A 23,148-nucleotide genomic window follows, 5' to 3' on the forward strand; every position below is an offset into this window, starting at 1 on the left:
AATATGGCAACAGTGATCGTAATGAGAAAGGATAGTAACGGATACTGGACTCTCCGGTAACAGCTGGAAAACTAATTTTCATTTTGTACCTGGAACTGTATTTTTGGGTTGTGGTAAAAAATGAAAATAGTCAAGGACCGAACGTACTTTATACCTCTTCCAAGTGAACGTCACTGCATGTTATACGGTAAGATTCCAGTGCTCGGTGCAACGTCGATGTAACGGATTTCCGGTTAAATTAACGACCGCAATATTGTCGAGAATTAGTAAAAATGAATTGACTTTCAAAGATATTGGGAGACTGATAAATTGATGCTGCAGAATTTAGTTAACGTGCAGGAAATGTTTTTACGATAAATTTTGTAACACGATGTAACCTCACGAAATTAACCACGCACAATTGTTGTTCAGCATTATACTTCGAAACTTTGATGCAACGATGTATTTTTAGTAAAAATAGGAAACTGCGTTACTTCAGAATCGTTTTACTGTGTAAAAACTTGTAGAATGGTAATTTTTTTCAGTGTTCCATCACGGTGAGGTCGCTAATTAGAAACTTTAACTTCGTAAACTGTCGGAGAATTATTTCTCAAATTATTTAAACCGTGAGAACACTTCTTGAATGAAAGAATTCTATTACTTCAAGTCAAGAAATCTTGTTACGATTCATTTATCCTTGTAAATTGAAAGATTAAAATTTTCAGAACGGATCGCGCGAATATTCCGTTTTCGACGCATCGGCAGATTTGATCGATAGATCAAGCCGCAATAACTTCTGTTGCTGGATCTATTCGATGTCGGAGTGAAAATACCTGTAGTACAAAGAGAAAAAAAAAAGATTTAGAAAATCTCTATAAATAATCGGCGAGTGACTGAAGCGCATGCATATAAATACGATTAGGTACTAAAAAAAAAAAAAAAAACCGCCTCCGGCATATTACTCATTACACACAATGCAGGTAAAACTGCCGCAGGACACTTTATAACATATGTTGCGGCTGCGTGTAACTGGAATAACCGGAATTTGAAATATCTTGACAAATTTCACCGCAGCCGTCGACTCATCTCGCTGCTTTCGTAAGTTTAATGCATACCTACGTATAATATAATCTAATTAAAGATGACATTGTTTCAAATATCATACGTATTTCATTTGTTCAAATTGAAATGAAAGATACACTGCTATCTACAATAATACTATAATAATATTCCGTGCAAACTTTCATCTACAGAAAGTTAATTTGTGTCCTTTAATATGTATAAGGAATCGTCCAATGTTCAACAAATTACCGGCCAGGAAAAATCCTGAAACTTAATACTTTGTTCAATTTCTTCCTATACTTCTTCAACTTAAGATCACCTGCTGCGGCACGCCATGCGTTTTACCGCATCACATGCATGTATACATATAAGGCATAGTCTCTGCACCGCGCGCGTCACTTCGACGCCACCATTTTGTATCCGGCACCAGAGCCGGCGTCAAGACGCCCCTGCAGGAGGATGCGGTTTCGAAATAGAGACGCAAAATCGTCGGTCCTATCGTTAAAAAGAGCGGTTCGAATACACAGCTTCACGTCCGTCATACCAAATGAATTACCTATATATACTCAAATATCGCCAAGCCAAAGAGGTAATTTTATTGCCCGCAAGAGGCATAAGAGATTAAATAAAACGATTGTTAGTCCCTACGGTTTTTATGTTTTGATTTTGAATATAAGAAAGAATGTTCAATTGTACTTGGAGTATAATTGTAAAGGTATTCAGTAAATTTATTTAAATATTATTCGGTTATAATTTCTCATTAATCCGATTACCGTATTAATTGTTTCGTAAAACTTGTGTTACAACGCTTGGGTAGTTCGAAATTTAAAATTCAGAAAAATAAATTATTTTTATTTACGTTATTCTATGAGACAGGTAATTATTAGGAATTACCTATTCGAGTTGATTTACGCGTTACTGCGCCGTTATACCATCACATCGTCGAAGTTCTGTCGAATAATAACGAGACTTTCACGAAATATGAAGTTCTAATTCACACGGATTGGCTTGATCGCGATTGATGCCTATAGTTCCTCTGTCGGTGATAGAGAAAAACCAAAAAAAAAAAAATAACAAAAACCGGCATCTTCGCTAAAATTTTCGATCAGTCAAGCACGATGCGATAGACGTACGTATCCATCAATTAATAAACGTGCGAGAAATGTTGACTTGCGTTCAGTTTCAACGTTGCAGGCTCTACGTGTCTAACGGCAGCGAAGCGTTGTTATCGTAGGTTTAATATCTGGCAAACACGTCCTTATACAGAGGGAAGAATTCAGACATTCCATATACAGGAGAAAGAAAGAAACTTATTCAATACGCGAAGGTATAAATATATTGCAGTCAGAGTCGCACTTTCTTCGATTCGAAATCGTACGGTAATAAGCGCATTGCAATATACATTACACATTACACATTTTACATGCAAGTTTTATTGCTAGTGATAGCCGATGAATATAAAAATATTAGAGAAGAGAGCCGTTAAAGCGTTTATCGTAATTATTCTACATCGTGCGTGCTGCGCAGATCAAGAATATTAGTGTAATTATAGTTATATTTTCCGTCCAGTGATTTGCGATTTTACTTCACGTTTTTATTTTTTTATATCTCATCTTAGTCTTATTTCATTACCGTTGCACCTTCTTTTTTCACGCCGTTCTTCTTTTCTTTCGATATCAGCTATTTTATATAGGGTATAGAGAAATTGATTATAAAACGGCGACGGTATTCGCGTACGCAGCAATTAGCGACGGGTTATATTACAACGATTGAGAAACTGCTTCGCGACACGCAATATTATAATGCGACATACCTACGGGCGAGGTTCGGTCTATAAGCTTTATACATACCGTCATATAATCATGCGGTGCAAAGAAATTAACGAGATATCGGACGCAAAGTGCCCGCGTTAGAATCGACGTCGTACATTCCCTGATAATTTCGATACAGTTGCGTTACAAACGGATATTAAAACACACATTGTCCGAACTACTCAACTTTCGACGAGCCGATCACCGCCAATTTTTTCCTTACCGTTTGCATTCAGAATTGAACATGAATAGCAAATTGTAAAATTATACGGCTTTCAGATTACTTCAATAACTCACCACGAATATGCCATTTATTTTTATCTCTCGCGATATATATAAAAACTTCCTAAACGAATAGATAAACGTCGTACAATCGTTATAGAATCATTTTCGTGTGATTGTTATCCAATAACAATGTTTCCCGCACATTTCCACTTGACGTTTTTCGCAAAATTTTTCCAAACAAAATTTCTCGGTCCAATCTTCAAAACGCAAAGTACCTCGAAATTTTCATCGCCGTGATTAGAAACTAAGGATATTAGGTACGGTATGTAATGTATAAAGGGTCGTAGATTTCACGCGTATATAATAAATAAGTGTACAATTATATCCGCGGGCGAAAAATTTATTCGTTATAGGTACCTACGCGAAGGTATAAAATTGTATTTTACGGTACCTTTCACCTAGAGCTCGATAAATTACTGCCGTATGGGGGAGAAATTAGCTACCGAAACGGCAGTAGCCCCGACCGGTGGTGAATATCCCCGGATTTGTGCTCCTGGTATAGATACATCCTATCCTGAACAATTTACAACATTGTACACACGCAACATAGACACGGTCGACGAATAGTCACCGTGTATTACTTGTCCGCACTTCGGTTGACGAGTTTATTTCACCTGCAGACTAGTTCGAGTCATGAATTCGACTTCTTTGCGAGAAGAGATAAAACACACAATGAAAGATAAATTGCAGAGTATTTTTATACCTCTTGTTAACGTCGTTAATAAAGAAAAAAGAAAGAAGAAAAAAGATATTTTCGACGGAGGTGTATGAATTGAAAACAAGATCTAAGCAGACGTATTATATAAATGATATTTTCTATATATGTATAACAGTAAACATCATTAACATTATTATTCGTAGCTATAGCTGCTTGAATCTTAACGTTCTTATTAAGTAAATTTGTTAAATTAGGCGAGTATCTCTTTCGGTAGACATGCATAATTTCGCCATGCAAGCGTATCGTTCGAGGCGAGTTATTAGTCACGTAATTAATTATACCTGAGAGAGCGATCACGTGTTAGGATCAACTTTGAAAATAAACCTCGACTCGTGCTGTCGATTTAAACTAGGGAACCTACAAAGTCTATCGTCTGGTTAATAAAATTCAACATTCCGAGAAATTAATTAATTTAAAACTCTTATTTTCTAAAAATCGTCCGCGGTTCGAAAGGAAGAAGGGGGAAAACTGTGAAGCTGGCTGGCCGCTGCCGAGGCCTGCGGAATGAAATTCTTACGAGCCAGCAGCCTGCGAGAAAAACAGTTTGGAATTTATAGACGCGCGATGTAAGCTGTCGCGGTGTTACAGTAAGACGACGACTGGGAGTTAGTGACACGAGGAGGACGTTGAGAACTCGTCACCACGCTGCAGATATAATATATAATACCATTACCACAAATCAACCTATACCCACATCCGATCCTCTCCCCGCAGCGTGCAGCTGGGACGCTGAATTATATTTCAGTCTTCGTTGCGGCATCAATTAAACCCCGATTTTATAAACCATACATCTCGGCCGCATACATATTAAATATATATACATGCGTCGACACGTATGCACACATACGAAAGTATAAAACTGTAAGAGCCCACGGCTGATGCAGCGTATGCAGAGATTTAGCGAGGCCACGGATCGTTTCAACTAAATTCATGCGTCAGCTGCCCGAGAATTATTTTCAAATCTGTTTTCTTTTCAGTTTCTTTTCTTTTTTTTTTTTTCAACTAATCTTCATTCAGCTTAACTTCGCTCGTTTTAATTAAATCTTAACAAAGCCCATCGTCGTATATCGCAAAAAAAATAATGCGGCTATTATTTGTAGGTATGACAATTTTTCGTTTGATCGTGGGCTGCGTTGAGTTTTAGGTATAGACAGATTTTGATGAAATTTGACATTTCGGAAACGCGTTTCTAGAGCAACGATGATATGTACAGGGAAAGCATGTAAAAATGTATAAATGCACAACATTGTAGTTGATTGGTTATTGTTAATTGGTTTCATCATGGCCACGGTGGCAGTGTCATTTCCGTCTGTTTGTCTTTCGGTGTAAATGTAAATGTCGATATGTGAGAAAATATTATCAGGTAGCGAGAAACACGTAGACGGATAACTAATTAGTGATCCGGTGTCACGCAGCCGAGTTATTCAAACATTGTCTGTTATTTTGTCGGCATAACATTTATTCTGCATAAACTGAAACGATCGCGATCGCTAATTGACACGTGCAGGCTGTACGACATTACAACGTATACGTGTACGCGTATACGTCGAGATATACAGAAACGGTGTGTTTTCAATCAATTCGCGCTTCATTACTTTATATTGAAATAAAATAATGATGGAAAAAACGCTCATTTGCGTCATTCAACAGGTTATATTATCGTACGATACCGAAAACTTATTTCTGTACAAGTGACGAAAAACTGAGTTGTAAATATATATAGTCAGTCTTCGTGGTTGCGGTGCTAGAATTATACAAGACTAAAGTTCATCCCAGCGAAATTTCTCTTTGAGAATTATTGTGAAAATAAAATAACCATTCGCGATTGCACTTTATTTCACTGAGGCATATACGGGCGAAAGAAATTCTTTTTACACACGGATCCGTGTGTGGATTTTTAATCCTGTACAAATGGCGGGAAAATTGAATAAGTATACTGGTCAAAATGACGCGTGATATTACCCTGCAGTAGCAGCAACGTGACGAGAGCTTGCGGGACGTATTAAAAAAATTCTCGGCAAGGTATTTCTCCCGAATAATCGCACGATCCGTCGACGGCGAGAAATCGTCACGCGTTTGCGCTCGTGTAATAATATCGACTATGGCGAACTCGAGGCTGAACCGGCCCTGCAGAATTCGTTTCCATTCCAGACGGCAAGAAGAAGTAAAGTGGGGAACAAGCTTCGAATATCTCTTCCCCATAACTCATTCCCGGCAACATCATCTCTTCTCGCAATATAAGCATAGCGGAACTGTAAACTCCATTACCTAGGTACCACACCGATTAAGATTTATAGTTTTACCTGCAACGCACACTTATCATTATTATATGTAGATATTATACATTGCATATACACAGTCGATCCAGGCGCATCATCGGCTCTCCAACTTCCACGGTCGTGATCCTCTCTCTTACGTTATCTCTTGGCATTAAAATAAATTGAAATAAATTGAAATAAATTTTCCCAATTTTCACCTATTGCACAAACAACAACAAACACAACATAGCGAGCGTAGAGAAGCATCTTCAACCACGACATCCGTCACGTGGCGCATCGGAATATCGGGCTTTTTGCAACCTGCCGGATGAAATCGGACACTTTACAGCATACAATTTGGAGGATTCAAATACGAACATAATACAGGTATGTACCGCATATAGATCGTTAATTTTGCTCACATTTCATTCGCTGAGGAGCGTGCTGTTTTCTTCGGGTCATCTGCGTCCTGCGGTGGCCTTCGTTACTCCTGAAGGCCTCCAGTTCTTCGGTTGTTTTGTTTTATTTATTTATTTATTTTTTTCTGCTGCGTCTTGCGGTGTAAATTTTAATTTTTTATTTTCTTTTCTTTTTTAATAAAAAAATTACAATTACGCACGCACGCAACGTGGAAACCGCGACGCACAAAGAAATACACCACTCCGTTTCACTGCAGTTTATCACCGAACTTTCACAGCATGTATAAACAGTTTTTGGAATCTCAAGGATTAATATATTTCTCCTTGATATAGATATAATTATTTATATTTATCGATATGCACGCACACTTGTCTTATCTCCTCTCCGCCGTTCGACTCTCATAATTGTTATTATTACAACTCGTCTGCATTTTCAGCCTCATTTTTACATTTTCTTCCTGATTCTTTTTCAACCTTTTCTTCATTTACTCTGTATGATATCCAGATTTAACTTCCTCCCTCTTTCGATGTATTTATGTTACTTTTTTTGTTTCTTTATTTCTTTTATTTTTTTTTTTTTTTCTTATCTTTGTCACTGACTTTGTTGTAATATGTCGCGTAGATCTATAAATCACTTTATCCAACGAAAGGGAGACGGAAGGAGAGAGAGAGAGAGAGAAAGAGAGAGAGAAAGAGAGAGAGAGAGAGAGAGAGAGAGAAAGAGAGAGAGAGAGAGAGAGAGGCGGATAGATACAGTGTAGTCGGAATCAGCTGCAGCAACGTAACAGGTTGGTGGTATATACGCGTTGTGCGTTATAGTGTCGATGTCAACGGTGTAATAGTTGCGTTTTATAAATTATCCGCGGTAAATTATTCATTCGTTTTATTCATCTCCCACTCTTTTGTAACATGCATATGACGCAAATTAATATGTAAACTGCATGATTTAAGTCAAGTTTATCATAGGTGTAATAATTTTCACAACGTAGTAGTGAGGAAAAAATTATTTATTATTACCCTATGAAATCGCACTTTGCAATCCTGACATCGATATAACGGCAATTATGATAAAAAGAAGGAAAAACAAAGAGAGAAAAATCAACCGGCGAGATGAAAATCTCGTAAATTATTAACATCCAACAATTGCTGCACAGGAATGTTTTTATCGATGGCTACACTGGCTATTATTTGAATATGTGTTTTAACGGTTAAGGATTATAAATTTTTCATTTTCTATTCATACATTTGTACAATTATTATTAATGTATCGTAAAAGACACTTCACATGTAGGAACTGCACGCACCCACGTTTTATATAGGCCAAAAATAAAAAAAAACACAGTCGAGAGAACATCAAACAATATAATAAAGAATTATAAATCTCAACGAAACACCAGCGTATAATTATCAAAGAACAAATCACGAGTTTGAAATTCTAGCGTACTGCCGCGATACTTTTGACGTAAAAAATCCACGTTCCTTTGTTACTTTTACACACCAACGCAAATAATTGTTTCGATCGTTCTCGCATTTACACCGTTATACCGATTTGACGGATCGGCTTTGTTTCCGAGTGACCAACCAGCCATCCAAGCCGACGAACCAGTCCTCGATGAAGGGCCGGCTTGCGAAATGCGACGGAAGGGAGGGAGAGGCAGGGGATGAGGGTCAAATTTTAGGGGGGGAGGGACGCGAAGAAGGAGGATCACAGACTCGCCTGCGGCAAAGTTCCGCACAATGTTAAGGGTGCGATGGCCGAAGGGGGAGGACGGGGAGAATGGGGGACGGGGGGAGGGGAGTAACGGGGGGTACGATCAAACGCGGAAACCGCAATGAAAATTGAACAGCGATCTCGACGAACTGCGTTTTATCGCGAGTTCGACGCGCGAGCGCGTTTCTTATGCGGCGTGGGGTGGCGGCGTGGGCCGAGCGGGGGGGTGGATTTTCAATGAAACGCGTGTACGAAATTGAGCGAGCGGCGGTCCAGCGCTGACTGAGTGGCGACTGGCGTCGCGGCGGCGTCCCCGCGGTGGGGGGGGAGGTCCTCGCGCGTCGCGTTCATACCAAAGCAGCAGCGCCGAGGAAAGGAGCGGAGAAGAGAGTAGCGGCGAGGAGAGGAGAGGAGAGGAGAGGAGAGGAGAGGAGAGGAGAGAGCGAAGCCGAGGAGGAACTGCCGCGGTTCCCGGGAGGAGCGGCGGGCCGAGCTTGCCTGCTTCGTTGAGTGAGCAGATTGAGTACTGCTGCCGAACGTTGCCGCCGTCGCCGTCGACGTTGCCCGCTTTGCCCGCGTCTCGCGTCCGTCCGTCCGTTCGTTCGTTCGTTCGTTCGTCCGTCTCTCCGTTCCGTCCGTGTTTGGGGGGGGGGGGGGGGGGGGGGGGAGGGGGAGGAAGGCTTCCTCGTGTTCGTGAGTAGGAGGGCGACTTATCCAGGCGCGGGCGCAATCGCCAGCCACTCGCCGAACGTCGCCGTCAGCGGATGCCGGTGCGAAACGCGAACGTCGTCGGCCCCGCAAACTCGGCCGGATCGTCGCGCGAATCATAAAGCTAGCGATTACCTGTAATACTTGTAGGCGATGCGATCCGCTACGATGAAAAAGAAAATTAATACTCAGCCTGAATTCGTACGGAAAAGGACGCAATGCCGTACGTTTCGACGAGCTTGCGCTGATTGCATAATGTTTACGTAGCTTCCCCCTCCCCCCCCCCTCCCACTCCGCCCCTTGATCCGTTTTTCATCCTTTTATATTCTCATCGCTCTCAATTACTCGCGAATTACTTTCTCGTGTGAGAGAAGGAGAGAGAAGCAGGGCCGGGAGGGGGGGGGGGGGGGAGGGGGCGAATTGTAACGATATGAAAAATAATTGCAACGTTCGGTAATGCGGACTGGCGATGCGGCTGGTTGACGATTCAGAAGGAACTCCATGAAGGCGAAGCGTGTTTGGAAGGAGGCGGGGCGCGTTTCCCCCTCGCTCTCTGCCGCTGCGGAACGAGATGTGAGAGAGAGAGAGAAGAGAGAGAGAGAAAGAGCGTCAAGAGGACGGAGAGGGAAGCTATAGCGACGCCTGCTCCGCCAGGGTGTCGGTGGCTGACGGAGGTACTAAACAGTGAAGTTGATTTTTGATACCAGTGAGTTTCTCAGTGGTTTTATCAAGATCAACTGTACAGGGGTAGTTTCAACAGCAAACGGTGAGTAGCCTTACTCTGTACAGACAGCGGGAGTTCCTCAAAAGTTCGTAAACGGTTCGGCGTTCGTCCGAGAGTCTAGAAATTACGTTTAAACCCGACATAACCTCAAAACAGTCGGGACTATCGCTCGGCGTTGGAGAAACGGCGCGAAAACTCGACTCTTAGAATTTGACTTCGCCGCGCGTCGTCTCGTCGGGCTTTCGCGAAACACCGCGTGACTCTCGTTTCACGCGCGGCGTCGCGTCTCTCGGATTTTCCCTTGGCGTGAGTGTTTGTTTGTTGTTATCCGTCGCGACTCGCCGCCCGGCCGCCTGGCGGCGCTACGAGGCGACTGGGCCGCCAGGCTCCGCCCCCCAAAGGGTTGGTAGGCGGCGTCTCTTTGATCTATAGCGTCATAGAGTACCCCCACTACCCGGCTACGGGGGACGAACGCGTCACGTGACCAAGGCCCCGCCCCCAATCGCCGAGCGGACGCGCGCAGAGTTCGACTCGCCGCACACACCGCGCTACTTGTTTATGTCCTGTCGCCGTGTCTCTATCTAGTCCACTCCACCTCACGCTGCACATACTCAGCACGCTCTCTCGACTCCGTCTCTCCGTCATCCCCGCGTCTCCGGTTATTCTCGACATACACATAATATGTACATGTATATATATACATATATGAATATGTATACACACACACGCGCGCGCTTATGCGCGTGATTAATACCCGCATTGTGACTCGAAGATCGGCGTTCTGACGTTTTTTTCCTCGTTTTTGGTGACGCGAACAACAGACTCCAACCCCTGTACTCCCGGTGTTCGAATCACGCCCGAGCTCTTCGTTCTCGTTGCGCGACCGCGGGTTCGGCATTTTTTAAAGCCAAGTTACTTGTTCACGCCGATTTTTCGAAATTCGCGATCGGACTGCGGTGCACGGATGGTGATTTTTTTCGATTTGAGAATTGTAACGAGGGGACGAAATGCAGGCGCGTTTCAACTGTGACACTCGCAGGATTTTCTAGTTTATAATAACGTGCACGTCGGACGATATTGAGATGGATACAGAACCGGCAAATTCTCGTAAAAAGTTGCAGTATTGCTACTCGCAAGAAAAAATATCCGTAAATCATTGACGTTTTAAAATTTTTTCTACAATTTGTAAACGAAAGTCAACTCGGTTTAGAGAGATCATGAGTTGATAATTTGAAGCCGAATTTTTATTTTAGCGGAAAGTGATTATATTCAATCTTTTACTGCTATAGTCCGCGATTTATGCAGTGAACATACAAACGGTAAAATTGACCAGAAGAAAATAAGCGTTTTTTTCTCTATGACGCCAGACCATATTTGAAATAGATTTTAATTTTTTGCAACAGTTCAAACTATTAGTATAGTCTATAGCAGTTCGAGTAATAGCATTTTTTTTTCAATATATTGATCATGCAATCAACTCTTATATACGCTGTATGAGTAATTGGACAAAAAATTTTATTCCGTAATAAGCGCGCTCGAAGTTGCATCGGTGCGCTATTTGTGACGCAGTTATAATTTGATTCTTTTTATGACGTATGAATATTATATCTATCTGCCTTCTACAGTTTTTCACAAACCCGTTTCTGTATAAATCTAGTCTATTCTACACAAATTCAAAAAATAGAATACCGCATCATCCAATCTGGTAGATCGTAGGCTGATAGGAGTATAAAAATTTCTTGATTCATATATTTAATTGCTTGATGCAGATTTGGTCAACATTTCAATACACATGTATCATCCGTCGACCGAATTTTATATCGTCCCAGCAGCGGCTAGCGGCTAGATCGACTGGAAAAATCTAGTCTTGTGATGTAACCGCCGGGAGATCACTTATAGTTTTACGATTACATGCACCAAAAAATTAATGACATATGATCAATGTCGAACATGAAATTTACGCTCGTATGATACAAGTAAAAAAATAGATACAACCATTACTTACCGCGATTTTACTGCCGGTATGTCTGCATGCCCGATTTTACACCCGTATCATCCTTGAAGTGTACGAAGACTACTTTACAGGGACAAACGTCGATTTATTTATTTATACATAATATACGGATATTGTACGTCAAATGTGCGCCAACACCAATATCTCCACACATTACAGATATGATAATGAATAATTAATTTGGACGCGCGTATAACAGCAGCAAACGATCCGCGGCAACTAAGCTTACAACGTGTAGGGTATATTATACAGTATCGGCGTGTCTAGATCGACTATAAAAGTTGATATGTTATTGCGTTAATTGGCCTCGGGGGTATTACACGTATATTTATGATATACGCACACGTATGCAGGCTTAGTTAACCTGTCAATCGAAATGCCATGCTAATTTACCGTCTTGTTTTGACCGCGAGCGCAAATTATTTCTGTCGTCACGATGCTGATACGTACGAGCACTTTTAACCTGCCATTGCAGCAGTTATCCTGCGACTTACGTTTCTCACCGTATATATGCCGGAACATAGACGCGCTAGATTATATTTTTAACCTGCGCAGGTACGCCGCACGTAACATGTACATGCTTTTTCTACATTTGTCAATACTTGATACATACCTAACCTGCCATAAATGCGTGTTGCATAAAATTTCTCTCGTCTATACAGAATTATTATTTGCTTAGACGTTATTTTTAGATATTTATTTTTTTGATAATTAATTAACAGGTACATGCGTGCAATCGTAATTACACTTGTTCACATCCTATTAATGTAATACATCGGGATAACGGTCGTTTAGGTATATCATAAAGCAGTGTACCGGTAATAAAATAGAAAAAGTTTATGCGATCCGTGTTTATAGTACCAGTTGAGTTATAGACAGATAAATTGATCGAATTACTACTACTGTGCGCTGCAGTATTAACCTCCTAACTATCGGTGACACACATATGATGGGTCATTTGGAAAAAAAAAAAAAAAAAAACATTCTTTTACTGCATCGATTTGACTGTAATTTGGTAAATTGTCGTTTTTGAGTTCGCTGAATTACAGTACGAATCTGTGAAATTATTTTTCCACTACAAAAGCGACACAAAAATTTCACTGTAGCCTGACTGCAAAGGGATTCACCGTTGAGTCTCAAGTTTGCGCAAATCATCGACGCGATCCGAGCTCTGCAGCCGCGAATCTCGCCAGTAAGATTTCTACTCTAAACCTTATATTATACCTCTCCCGGTGTACGAAAAGGAATGAAAAGTCCCGCATTGATCGTCCGTCCCCCTGAATTCTGACGCATAAGAATACTCTCCGCATACGTGTATAGGTATCACCTTATCCCACACACGCGCTTATAGCTCAGACACCGGCTCTGCTGTATCCTCAGCCAAAAATCGTACACCTTATACATTATAACCCAGCTTCGTGCTCTTTAACATCACGATGCAAAGTTCAAGTCCAACGCGATGTTCATATATGATTTCCACTCGTTCTTACGGGTGGTTTAATTTAGGCCAGTGCTGTATCATCTGGTCCACGTATGTGTGCGAGTGTAGAATTTGGCTGGAAAAACTTTGGCTGATAAAGAAAAAAAAGAAAATATTACACTAGAATTGATTTTCCTATCTTGAGTGTCTTTGCAATATTGAAATAAGCAGGTAATTCACTTTTGAATTTTTTCTCGATACATATTCCCACAATATATTTAAACTTTCTCATCGACGTGACTTTGGACGGTTCTCAAACTTGGAATAACTGCTTTGTAAACCTGAAAAGTTTCAGAATTTTAGCCAATCATACGAACCTTACTGTGAAAAAATAGTTTGAATCCCGATTAGATCAAAGAACTGAAGGATATCCGTTTTAATTCTTACTGTTTTTTTTTTTTTTTTTTAATATCTTTCGAGTGCTAAAAAATTTAACCGAATATACGGTAAGTACACATTGACGGTGCGAAATTCTGCTTTTTCCGATATTCTGCAAGTGACTCATGACCAGCCGAATGGTGGCTGTATTACGTACGAATAAAGACAATATTTCGAAGAGAGCTGTGCAGTAGCTTCGTGTGGGCCGCTTGAACTTGATGCAATATCTCGTAACTCGCTTTTACACCCACGAAAACAAGCTTACAGGCATACCGATACCGTACCTGGGAGCATGAAGATTACGAAGATGGTTCCAGCTACCCTTGACACGAACCGAGGACGATTTCTACCCACTAACCACAGTAATCTTTGCACGAATATGAATTTAAAAAGTGAATACATTTTTTTAAATTTCATCACTACACGTCGATTGGCGAATCCTTGCACATACGCATAAAAGCACTGCGATAAACGTCGATGTATGTACGTGGCGTATGACCATGTGAATTTGAGGTATAATTTTTCAGCATCCAAAATACAACCGAAGGTCTCCAGAAGCCGCGAGTAAATGAGGAATTTTCCTCGCCGTTCGAAGTTGTCTGTTCAGTAACCTACATAGCGAGAAAACAGAGCCACTGTGCCCAAGATGCCCAGCAACTCACCGTGACGCAGGTACGAAGTTCGGGGCAGTAAAACGATTCGACGGTCATTTCAAAATCTGCAAGGCTCCGAGATTTTGCGAATGTCCCGAAAGCGTCCCCGTTGCGCAACAATTGAATTTACAATGCGGGTCAGAGCGCAGAAGAAGACCCTCGGCTGTGACGGTGCAGCACGTGGTAACGGAACTAACCTGCTCTTGGGTAGATATATTATGGTTAGGTACCGGTCATGCGGCCGATCCTTATTGCAGCTAGCGAGTCCGAGCGTCCACCTCACACGTCCGTGTCTCCGGGTGAAATGTAAGTTGAGGTCATAAAATGAAATATGACGTGGATACTTTCGTCCGTTATCAAAGAGGGACGAGTTCTCTCCGCAGACTGCACCGACACCGCTTTACCGATCACTCATGCGACTAGAAAATCACACTGACGACAGTGTCGCGGTATTTCTGCTCGGTATGATCGACCGTTACACCCATACTGCCTCGGCTAATCGTAATAGCTGTAAGATAGCTTCGTGCATTCGATCTGTATCCGTGTATTTCGCGAACAGCTTCTTCTACGAAGTCTGAGCTCAGGTGAGGAAAAAAGTTGCCAGTGGCAGAACCGGTAACCTTGCGCGTTAATGAAGATATTTAAACTTGAATGTCGTATAAATTATTTCAGTTAGGCGATAATTCCCATTCCAAGGTACAGTTGTCGTAACTATTTTTTTCAATAATAGGTAAACGACGCGAAGTGCGAACGCCAGCGATGCCTGTACCATTACTATTTTACACGCCAACTTCAACATCGGAAGGCTATATTGAGATCCAATTTTCAAAATTCGCAGACAAATTCTAATATTCGTCAAACGTGTTTCACACGATATACAATTAGTCGAAATTGCGCAGCTTCCTATTCCTTATACGTGTGTCAGATTTTTGATTTGTAACCTTCGGGCTGACGTCAGAGGGCAAAACAGAAAACTGATAGGCTGACTCGCGCCGCCGATGTAACTATAACTCCACACGTCCGCAGAGGAATATTTCGAGTCAGAAGAACGATTTGATGTACGAGCCGAGCCCGGCAGAGGCACATCCACGGTCGGATCCACGTTGTACCGATCATTGCGGTTGTAAATCGTAGTGACGTCACTGCCACAGGCGACAATGACGCGATGTTGTCAAACGGCGATTAAATTAATTTCATAGTTTTTCGTTCGGCGAGAGTGACATATCGCAGTTAGACACCTACTTACGCTACACGGGGACTCGAACGAGCGGCTTCGTCGTATCGACGACTACGACGAAGTGTAATAATCGCCGGTACCGAAACCCGTTTCGAGCAATTTCGCGTCTTGTTTACTCGTTGGCTAATTGAAATTAGTCGAGATCGTGATTAACCGCGGCTTAGGCAGGCACCCACCCACGCCATACGTGTATGTTTGACTCAACGATGGTTAGCCCTGGTACGCCTTAGGTATAATACACGCGTGGGTAGGCACGCTTGAGATATAAGGTGCTTTCCAACACCGTCGCAGCCTTACCTAATTGTTTAGAAAGCCGGGTAATTATACGCGCGTAAATGCTTTTCTACACGCCATTCGGCAGTACTTTAAACGCGTAATAAACATTACCTTATACGTGTTTAACGTTATATACGGACATTGAAATTTTATTGCCGGGTTTCGGTGTAGCAACGACAAAATTTCCTTAATGTAAGACGTAGGCACTCTACGGGGGTAGTTGTAACGTGTAGAATGGTGTTTGCTCCGTCCGCGGGGACGCGGGGAGTGAAATTCGAACGTGCCTTCGTTGGAAACCGAGAAAGCAGTGACACGACTCTGTGATAGCTGGATCTGTTTTTTGAAACGATGACGAGCGGTCGGAAATGAGACACGCTTAACGCGAGTGGGAACGATTTATGGTAATTCTTGTGTCCAAAGTGTGCAGTTTCGTTTCGCGCAACGAAAGGTATTCCGCGAAAAGATTCTGCAGTGAGAGTTCTTTCGGGATTGCTTCGTCTGAGAAACTTGAACCGGTATTATAAACAGCGACGTTTTTTACTTCCTAAATGATGTACGCCTTGGAATAAGTCAAGGCTGACGAGGAGCGTGATGAATAAATTATAAATCGACAAAATGATGAGGTTACGCCGTAAGGCCGTATTTCGTGTATTTAACGATTAAGGCTGCGTAATAAACTCGAACGGGAACGAAAAAATTTCAATAAATTACAGAATTTTGGTTATTTGTGGAATACGGTTTCGTACAACGAATCACTGATTAAGGTCAGGTGTGCCATAATCCGATCCCAGCTTAAATTCATTTCCCTTGGAATATCTTCGGACACAAAACTGTCTAGCTTATAGAAAAAATCATATCAAAATCACGTACCTTCTTGAACGCGGCGTTGAGGAAACAAATTCTAATCGCCGAATGGATTTTTTGTAAGCTCAACAAAAATTGCCGCAACAGAATACGGGGTCCGTAACGATTCCCCGATGAATCCAATCTTGACAGTCTTCGGGTGAAGACTTTTGCTTCCGAACGATTCAGAGGTCGATATCTGTTACAAGCAATTCGGAATTATCGAAGCCTCGTCACGGACCGTTATAGGCATAACTATATTTATGGAAGGAGAAAAGTCGGTGGAAAGGGGATCGTCGGCTGCGACGATAATTAGCGTAATAGACGGCGATCGAAAAAGTCCCATGGATCCCTGTAGTATGGGATATAACATCCGAAGGGGAGGGTTTATCGCGCAACGAAATTGGTTTAAGACGTTTTAAAGTCGCGTTAAGCCGCCGAAGGGAGGATCGGCAGATGTCGATCTTCCATTTTCGTCGATTCCTGCCATTCCCAGCTACACCCATACTCGGACAAACCGCCACCGCTGCACTGCCATGCCAGACGAAAACGACGGGGGCCTGTCGAGTCTTCCTCACGGTGTGTGCAGCCATCGCAGAACCCTCCCCGCATTATAGTACACTACCCAACGCCAGAAGTCCCTTTCTCTCTTTCTCTCTTTCTCTCTTTCTCTCTTTCTCTCTTTCTCTCTTTCTCTCTTTCTCTCTTCGTCTCGCCCCCTCTCGTGAAAGGGAAAGATGGCGGAGTCAGATGGAAGCAGAGTTCGACTCCGTCAGCCCTGCAGCGCCCCGCGTCCGTCCGGTGTCCCTAAAAAATTCACCATGGCCGCAAGTTCGAGGGCCCGTCGCGCGGCTCCTTACCTCATAATTATTTAATTCGACGAGCAGCATCTTACGTGCGCGCTACCGCAACTCGCGGTCATAATTCCGAAAATAGTTCGCCGCGGCTGTGGATGGAAGATTACCGGTGTGCTCCTCGGGCATTGAGTGTCGGTCAACGATCAGAGCGTTATATATAATTCTTCATGCCCCGAGAGTTGTTTGGAAGCGGTGGCGCCATGCTATCCTGACGTCGAAGAGAGGCAGACGGACCCCCGCAGACCTTGACGTCCCGGCTTCGGGGATATATATTACACTTATATAGTATATTTTCATAATTAATATTATTATATATACACGTCGGGTCCGTTGAAATATTCCCCGGCCTATCGAGTCGGGATGGGTTTACGCGGCGTGCGTGGATATCCGACAGAATCTTCGACGCGGGCCGAAAGAGCCGATCCGTCCCAACGTATTCGAGCATATTCCGCGATTCGTGTAATAACCTATTCCGGAAACGCGAAAAGAGATCGTCGCTTAGCCAGGTCGTAAGTATCGCCGAACCGGCCCGTAACTCGATCCGGCAGTCGTATGTAATCTCGCGCTCGCCTTTTCAAACCCACGTTTCGGGCCGCCCGAGCTTTTTCACCAACGAATTCACCGACGTTGGTTATATCGGCTCGATGCCGATGTACGTAGGTACCTACCGTGGTATCCTATCTCATACGGAATATCCCGCCGAGATGCTCGATGCCTTCGGTTATTCGCCGCTTTTTCACCCGTCTCGGTGAATTATAAACAAAGCTCTCTTACCTCCGCTCGCCCGAACTTATTTCACAAGTCGACCGTAAGTTTCCGCTTTCATTGCCCGCTTCTCGTGTTATATGTATAACCCGTGCGTGCGATAACGAACGGATAAGGAAAGGATGCACTGTAGAGAAATCACGATGATCGCTTTTGTCACAATTGCTAATAAGACGTCGGTTCGAGGTAAATTATTTATACGGTTTTTTTTTTCGCCTGAAAATACGGCCTGTACTCGTATAATTACGGTTTCGTTTTTATTCGCAAAAACTTGGACTCGCCATTCTTAGGTGGACAATTTATGGATTCATTAATTACAATACCTAATCGAAGGGTAGAATTTAAATCCGACGTATAAACTTCGATCTGCGATTGTCCGATGCGTACGTCGTTTGAAGATCGCAACCGCGTGACAGAAATCGATTTTTTCTGGTTATTAACGCAAAGGAGTGAGAATTTTGTATCGGAATTGGAATGATAATGCGAACCGAGTGATTTATCGGTAAGATATGCGCGGGCATCCGGCTTAATTGGTCAAAAGTCGAGTCACGGTTTAACCCGTCACAAACATGCGCGCATCTCTCTTTTTCTGTCCTGTCTCAGTCCGAGTCGTATCCACAAAACGACGGTATCATAAAAATCTTATACGTACACGCACGGACCGACCACGTGTGCTCTGCGAGTCTTTCTCAGAGGCGAAGACCAAAGTTACCGGCTTTCTACGACCGGCTAATTTATTGACCAAATATAAGTACGTTAACCTTCGAATTCTGAATAATTTGATATGGATATCCACGTGGGAGTTCCAATTAGCACTGCCGGTGGACTCGCGGTGGTAATGCCCGTGTTGTGTGAGGGATTATCGGTAATCAGGGTTTTTTTCCTCTTCGACAGTCGACGGGTTCCTCCCCCTTTTCCCCCCTTCTCTACCCCCTCCCGCGGACCCTTTCAGCTCGAGATCACCGTACCTTGCAGTGTCCTCACGGTTCTGTCCCTCGATCCACTCCGAGAAACGAGGATCGTTCGACTCTCGTGTAATTCACCTGCGATGCGTGCAATTTACAACCATGCCCTCGTCCGATCTCCTCTAATATCCCTCGAACCTTGGATCCTGAGAAGCTGTTTCAGTTTCACTAACCTGGATGAATTCGACTCGCTTATATCTTACTCGAGTCCAACCATTGTTCCGCACTTTCCAATTTCCCGAAACGAAAGTCTTGCAAAGGACGCGATGCGACGAGGTCAACTAATACCGTATACGAAAGGTTCCCAAAGATCCTCACATAATCGATGACTTGAGAAACTTTTCAGGGACTGTTATCGTCGTATCTACACCAGTCGGAGATATTCGCGTGCGGGAATTAGCGGATGAACGATGCTTGACGGTCGAGTTTCTCCGGTAATACCGAGTTTATACGCTAGCTTCGTTACACTGGAAAGTTCACACTGTTATAGGAAGTTACAAGGCGGCCTATAACCACGCCAACTCATCATCCGTTCGCAAAGTGAAGTAGGTATACATATATATGTACACCCCGAGTGTTGCACACCTACGCTGTTATACGGGTAGAAACGTTGTACATTATATATAGGTGTGTAAGTTCATTGTGCTTTAATTGGGTGATTATTTTATACCTACGTATACCACACGCGTCGAGATGTGTATATATATATACATATATATATATATATAATTGCACAAGCGTGCAGGTGACGGCTCTTATTTTTTCTTTCCCTGCACTGCAGTTATACATGAACGGGACCCACGCAGTCTAAGTACTAAATTACGCCAGGTCTCTATGAGCACCTCACCCGGATATTATACGTCTAGCCCTGAAGGATCGCAGACGCGCCGACTCTCTGCACACCAAAAATCGAATACCCACGTCGACCGTATAATGTTTGTTTTACCAGGAGGGGAAAAATTTATATATCGGATACAGAAGTCTTTTTTGGTTTCCGTTTTTTTTTCATTTTTTTTTTTTTTTTTTTATCTCAACTTCTCCGACGTTCCACCGAAAAGAGTTCAGGGTATAAAAAGAACCGGCGAAACTTCGACTAAACAGATAACATTCTGAATCTTGGGGTAAATGAGCCTCGAGTGATGAAACGTATTAATTATGGCCCGACTCGCTACATCCTCGCACACATCTGCAGAGATCAGTTCACCCAGTACGGGTATCGGTGAATTAAAAATATTCCTACGATTGTACAAGAGTTCATTAAACGTTCCGTTTATTCATTTATTTAACGACCGGAAGATACACACATTTACATTTTATATTTATGAATAGATTTCTAAAAAATCGACTCATTTGTCTCGACTTACGATTGTATTGACAGACATATGCGTACGTTTTTCTCACGGAAAATGCTTGAAGAAAATCGTTCGGTTAAATCTTTTATCTTGAAGAGTTTCCGTGGTTTTCGCAGATTGACTCGAAACACTTGAGTTTGAAAAAAGACTCGACCGCTTGATCCAGCCGTTCGTATGACAGGAACAAAAAAGGTGCACGGATATCGCATTGTTTCCACTTTCTTGGCACGTAGGACCTTTTCACGCCTCGTAGTCCCGAGTTCGTTTTACCAAAGTCCCTCGGCGCGATATCGCCGCACTTCTGCTACACCGGTAGTCCGATGGTCATAATCTCTGCACAGACTGCCAGTCCTTAATGGTTTATGGACGGTATAAACCTGGAAAGAAACGGTTTCATTGACGCCCTTAATGTACGGTATAATATTACGGATTCCCTCCGATAGAAAACAATAGAGAAAATAATAAATTTATGAGGTGAATAAAATCAGAATTTCCGTCTGAATACTAAATTCGCAACACTTGTCCGGTGAACAGAAATTCGTTAAATATTACCAACTCAAGTAAAAAATAAACTCCACGTAGAAGTAGTTGAAAAATATTAAAAGCTTTGAAAGTCTCTGACGAATTTGAACGGAAACTGACCCTGCGCTTAGTCTATGCAACAATTGAAGTGAGTTAACAAAATAGCGACCTAGTAGTTACCTGAAGATTACGAATATCAACCAAAACAAAGTCCCACTAAAACCTTTCCAAACATCTGTCATTTTAATTTTTCAATAACGTTACCCTCGTGCTTACAGTTCCAGGAGCTCAGGTCCTTCGATCTCGTTTTCGAAGTGTATATTTCAGGGCTTGACACCGAATGACCGCGGAAGCCGCGTTAAGATTTCAGGAGATTTTTGCTTGTTTGCCTTGCCGCACGATGCTCAAAGCCGCGTTTCGCAGTTCCGGCACTGTTCGCCAGGCGGCGTTTCTGACCGCGCGAATAAGGGTATATGTGGAACTTGTTCGCGGCGGGAAGGAGGGAAAAATTCCTGAATACCTACGGCGCTAAGTCTCTGCTGCAAAGTACGCGCCGAAGTGCCGCACGGATCCGGTAAACATAATCTCGCACACTCCGTGCTCTTTTTCTTGCGCATCGTTACAGCCACCACATTGTGCACGAAATTTAGATTTGGAAAATGAAATTTGGATTCATCCACGCGACTAATAAATGAAACAATAGTTTTATTAGATAAAGTTTGTTTTTGTAGATACCAGAACGATTAATCGGATTTTAAGAAAAATTACCTATATCCTCCAACATTTACTGCAAATGACAAATAATAAAACTTCAGGTTTGCATTGAAATCACTTTTGTTCGAAAATAATAATTAATAATACACTGCAAATGTAAAAAAAATTGATAAACAATGTTTAAAAATTGACATTTCTCGTACTTCTTCTGTTTTCGTATGGACTTTCTCGTATCAAGCCCCAAACGTAATCTCCCATCATGCTCTCATTATGCCGCCTCTTGTAACGTTAATAACAATAAGGCCCATTACATCTTGGCGAAACGTTTTCCTCATTTTTTCCGAATAGGCGTCCACGTTAGCTATCAACAAAAAACTTCAAGACTTATTTATCAACGTAAGAAGTATAAAAAGAAACTTTACAAGTAGTAAATAAAGATTTTAGCTATTATCCGATGTATGGAATCGAAATTTATTTATCGCAATAGAAAATCAAGAAAGAAAAATTTTTTTCGTTGACCTGTGTTATTTCAGTACGCAAAGAATGATTATTGCGATTTATTGCGAACCGGCCAGTGCAAAATATATGTGAAAAACGCTATCGATCCCTGCAGGAGCCTTTCATTGTAATCATTGTCCGATTTTGCAGCAACCGCTGAATGGTTTATAACCTGATCTACGCTCCACCTGACCTCGAATTGTATTGATGACGATTAGAGCAAGGCGATTCCGAGTCGGAGAAATCGAGCATCGTCACGCGATTCCGTCAAGCACAAGTTACTATACGCAGTGCTAAACCTCGGAGCTTTTTCTACCCACCTCCAGTTCTCGCGGGATCTGACATACATGTATACCTATATATTCCGAACTCTTCCCCGCCTTGCGAAACACGGTAAAGAGCACTCCGAATTAGTATCGTGAAGAAGAAAAAAAAGAAGGAGAACCAGCATCGTGAACATCAGTAATAGATGAGAAGATCAAAGCTTTACCCCCTGGGTTCGTGAATCCTGACGAATTTCGGGATGTGCAGAAATAGCAGAAAGAAAAACCGTAACGGCATACCTCTTTCAAACATTCCTTCAATCATTCGCCTTTCTCTATTGATTTCCTTTTCCTCTGGAAGCTCAATTTTCAAACTTTAGGCACATATCCTAGCTTTTTTTTTATTTTCAAATAAAGGTTAGGAATTAATCCGCCTATGCCATCGGCAATATCGCGTATTGGATCGGGTATTTCTAATTTCTAAAATTGAACAATGAATGTCAAGTCCGAAATGTCGATCCTAACGAACCGCGACATTCAAGTGCCGAGAAAATCACGTCCAAGAGACGGGGTTGCTTTTGAAAGGAAAAAAAGGACGAACGGCACCCTGCAGACGAAGACATCGGGACGTGTGCGACAGAGCCGTCCGGAGTTGA

General features: G+C 42.4%; 2 protein-coding genes across 6 annotated transcripts in view; one reads left to right on the forward strand and one right to left on the reverse strand.

The window, feature by feature from the left end:
• The window catches only part of tio (zinc finger domain-containing protein tiptop), a 117,671-nt gene extending 103,044 nt beyond the window's left edge, over window positions 1-14,627 (reverse strand). Inside the window, exons 1-2 of one of the 4 annotated variants that reach the window (XM_069133442.1) lie at window positions 13,832-14,627; window positions 11,681-13,260 (exon numbers count right to left, since the gene is read on the reverse strand). The gene's annotated coding sequence lies outside the window, so the exon portion shown is untranslated. Of the gene's footprint in view, window positions 1-6,535; window positions 8,575-11,680; window positions 13,261-13,831 lie in introns of those variants that run through there. The other 3 variants (XM_046610784.2, XM_046610785.2, XM_046610783.2) reach the window with 3 other exon arrangements.
• LOC124211577 (zinc finger protein 845) overlaps window positions 9,425-23,148 on the forward strand; it is a 38,822-nt gene continuing 25,098 nt past the window's right edge. For both annotated transcript variants that reach the window (XM_046610787.2, XM_046610789.2), the window contains exon 1: window positions 9,425-9,717. The gene's annotated coding sequence lies outside the window, so the exon portion shown is untranslated. The remainder of the gene's footprint in view (window positions 9,718-23,148) is intronic.

The sequence above is a fragment of the Neodiprion pinetum genome, chromosome 2 (assembly GCF_021155775.2).
Source record: "Neodiprion pinetum isolate iyNeoPine1 chromosome 2, iyNeoPine1.2, whole genome shotgun sequence".
Classification (NCBI taxonomy): domain Eukaryota; kingdom Metazoa; phylum Arthropoda; class Insecta; order Hymenoptera; family Diprionidae; genus Neodiprion; species Neodiprion pinetum.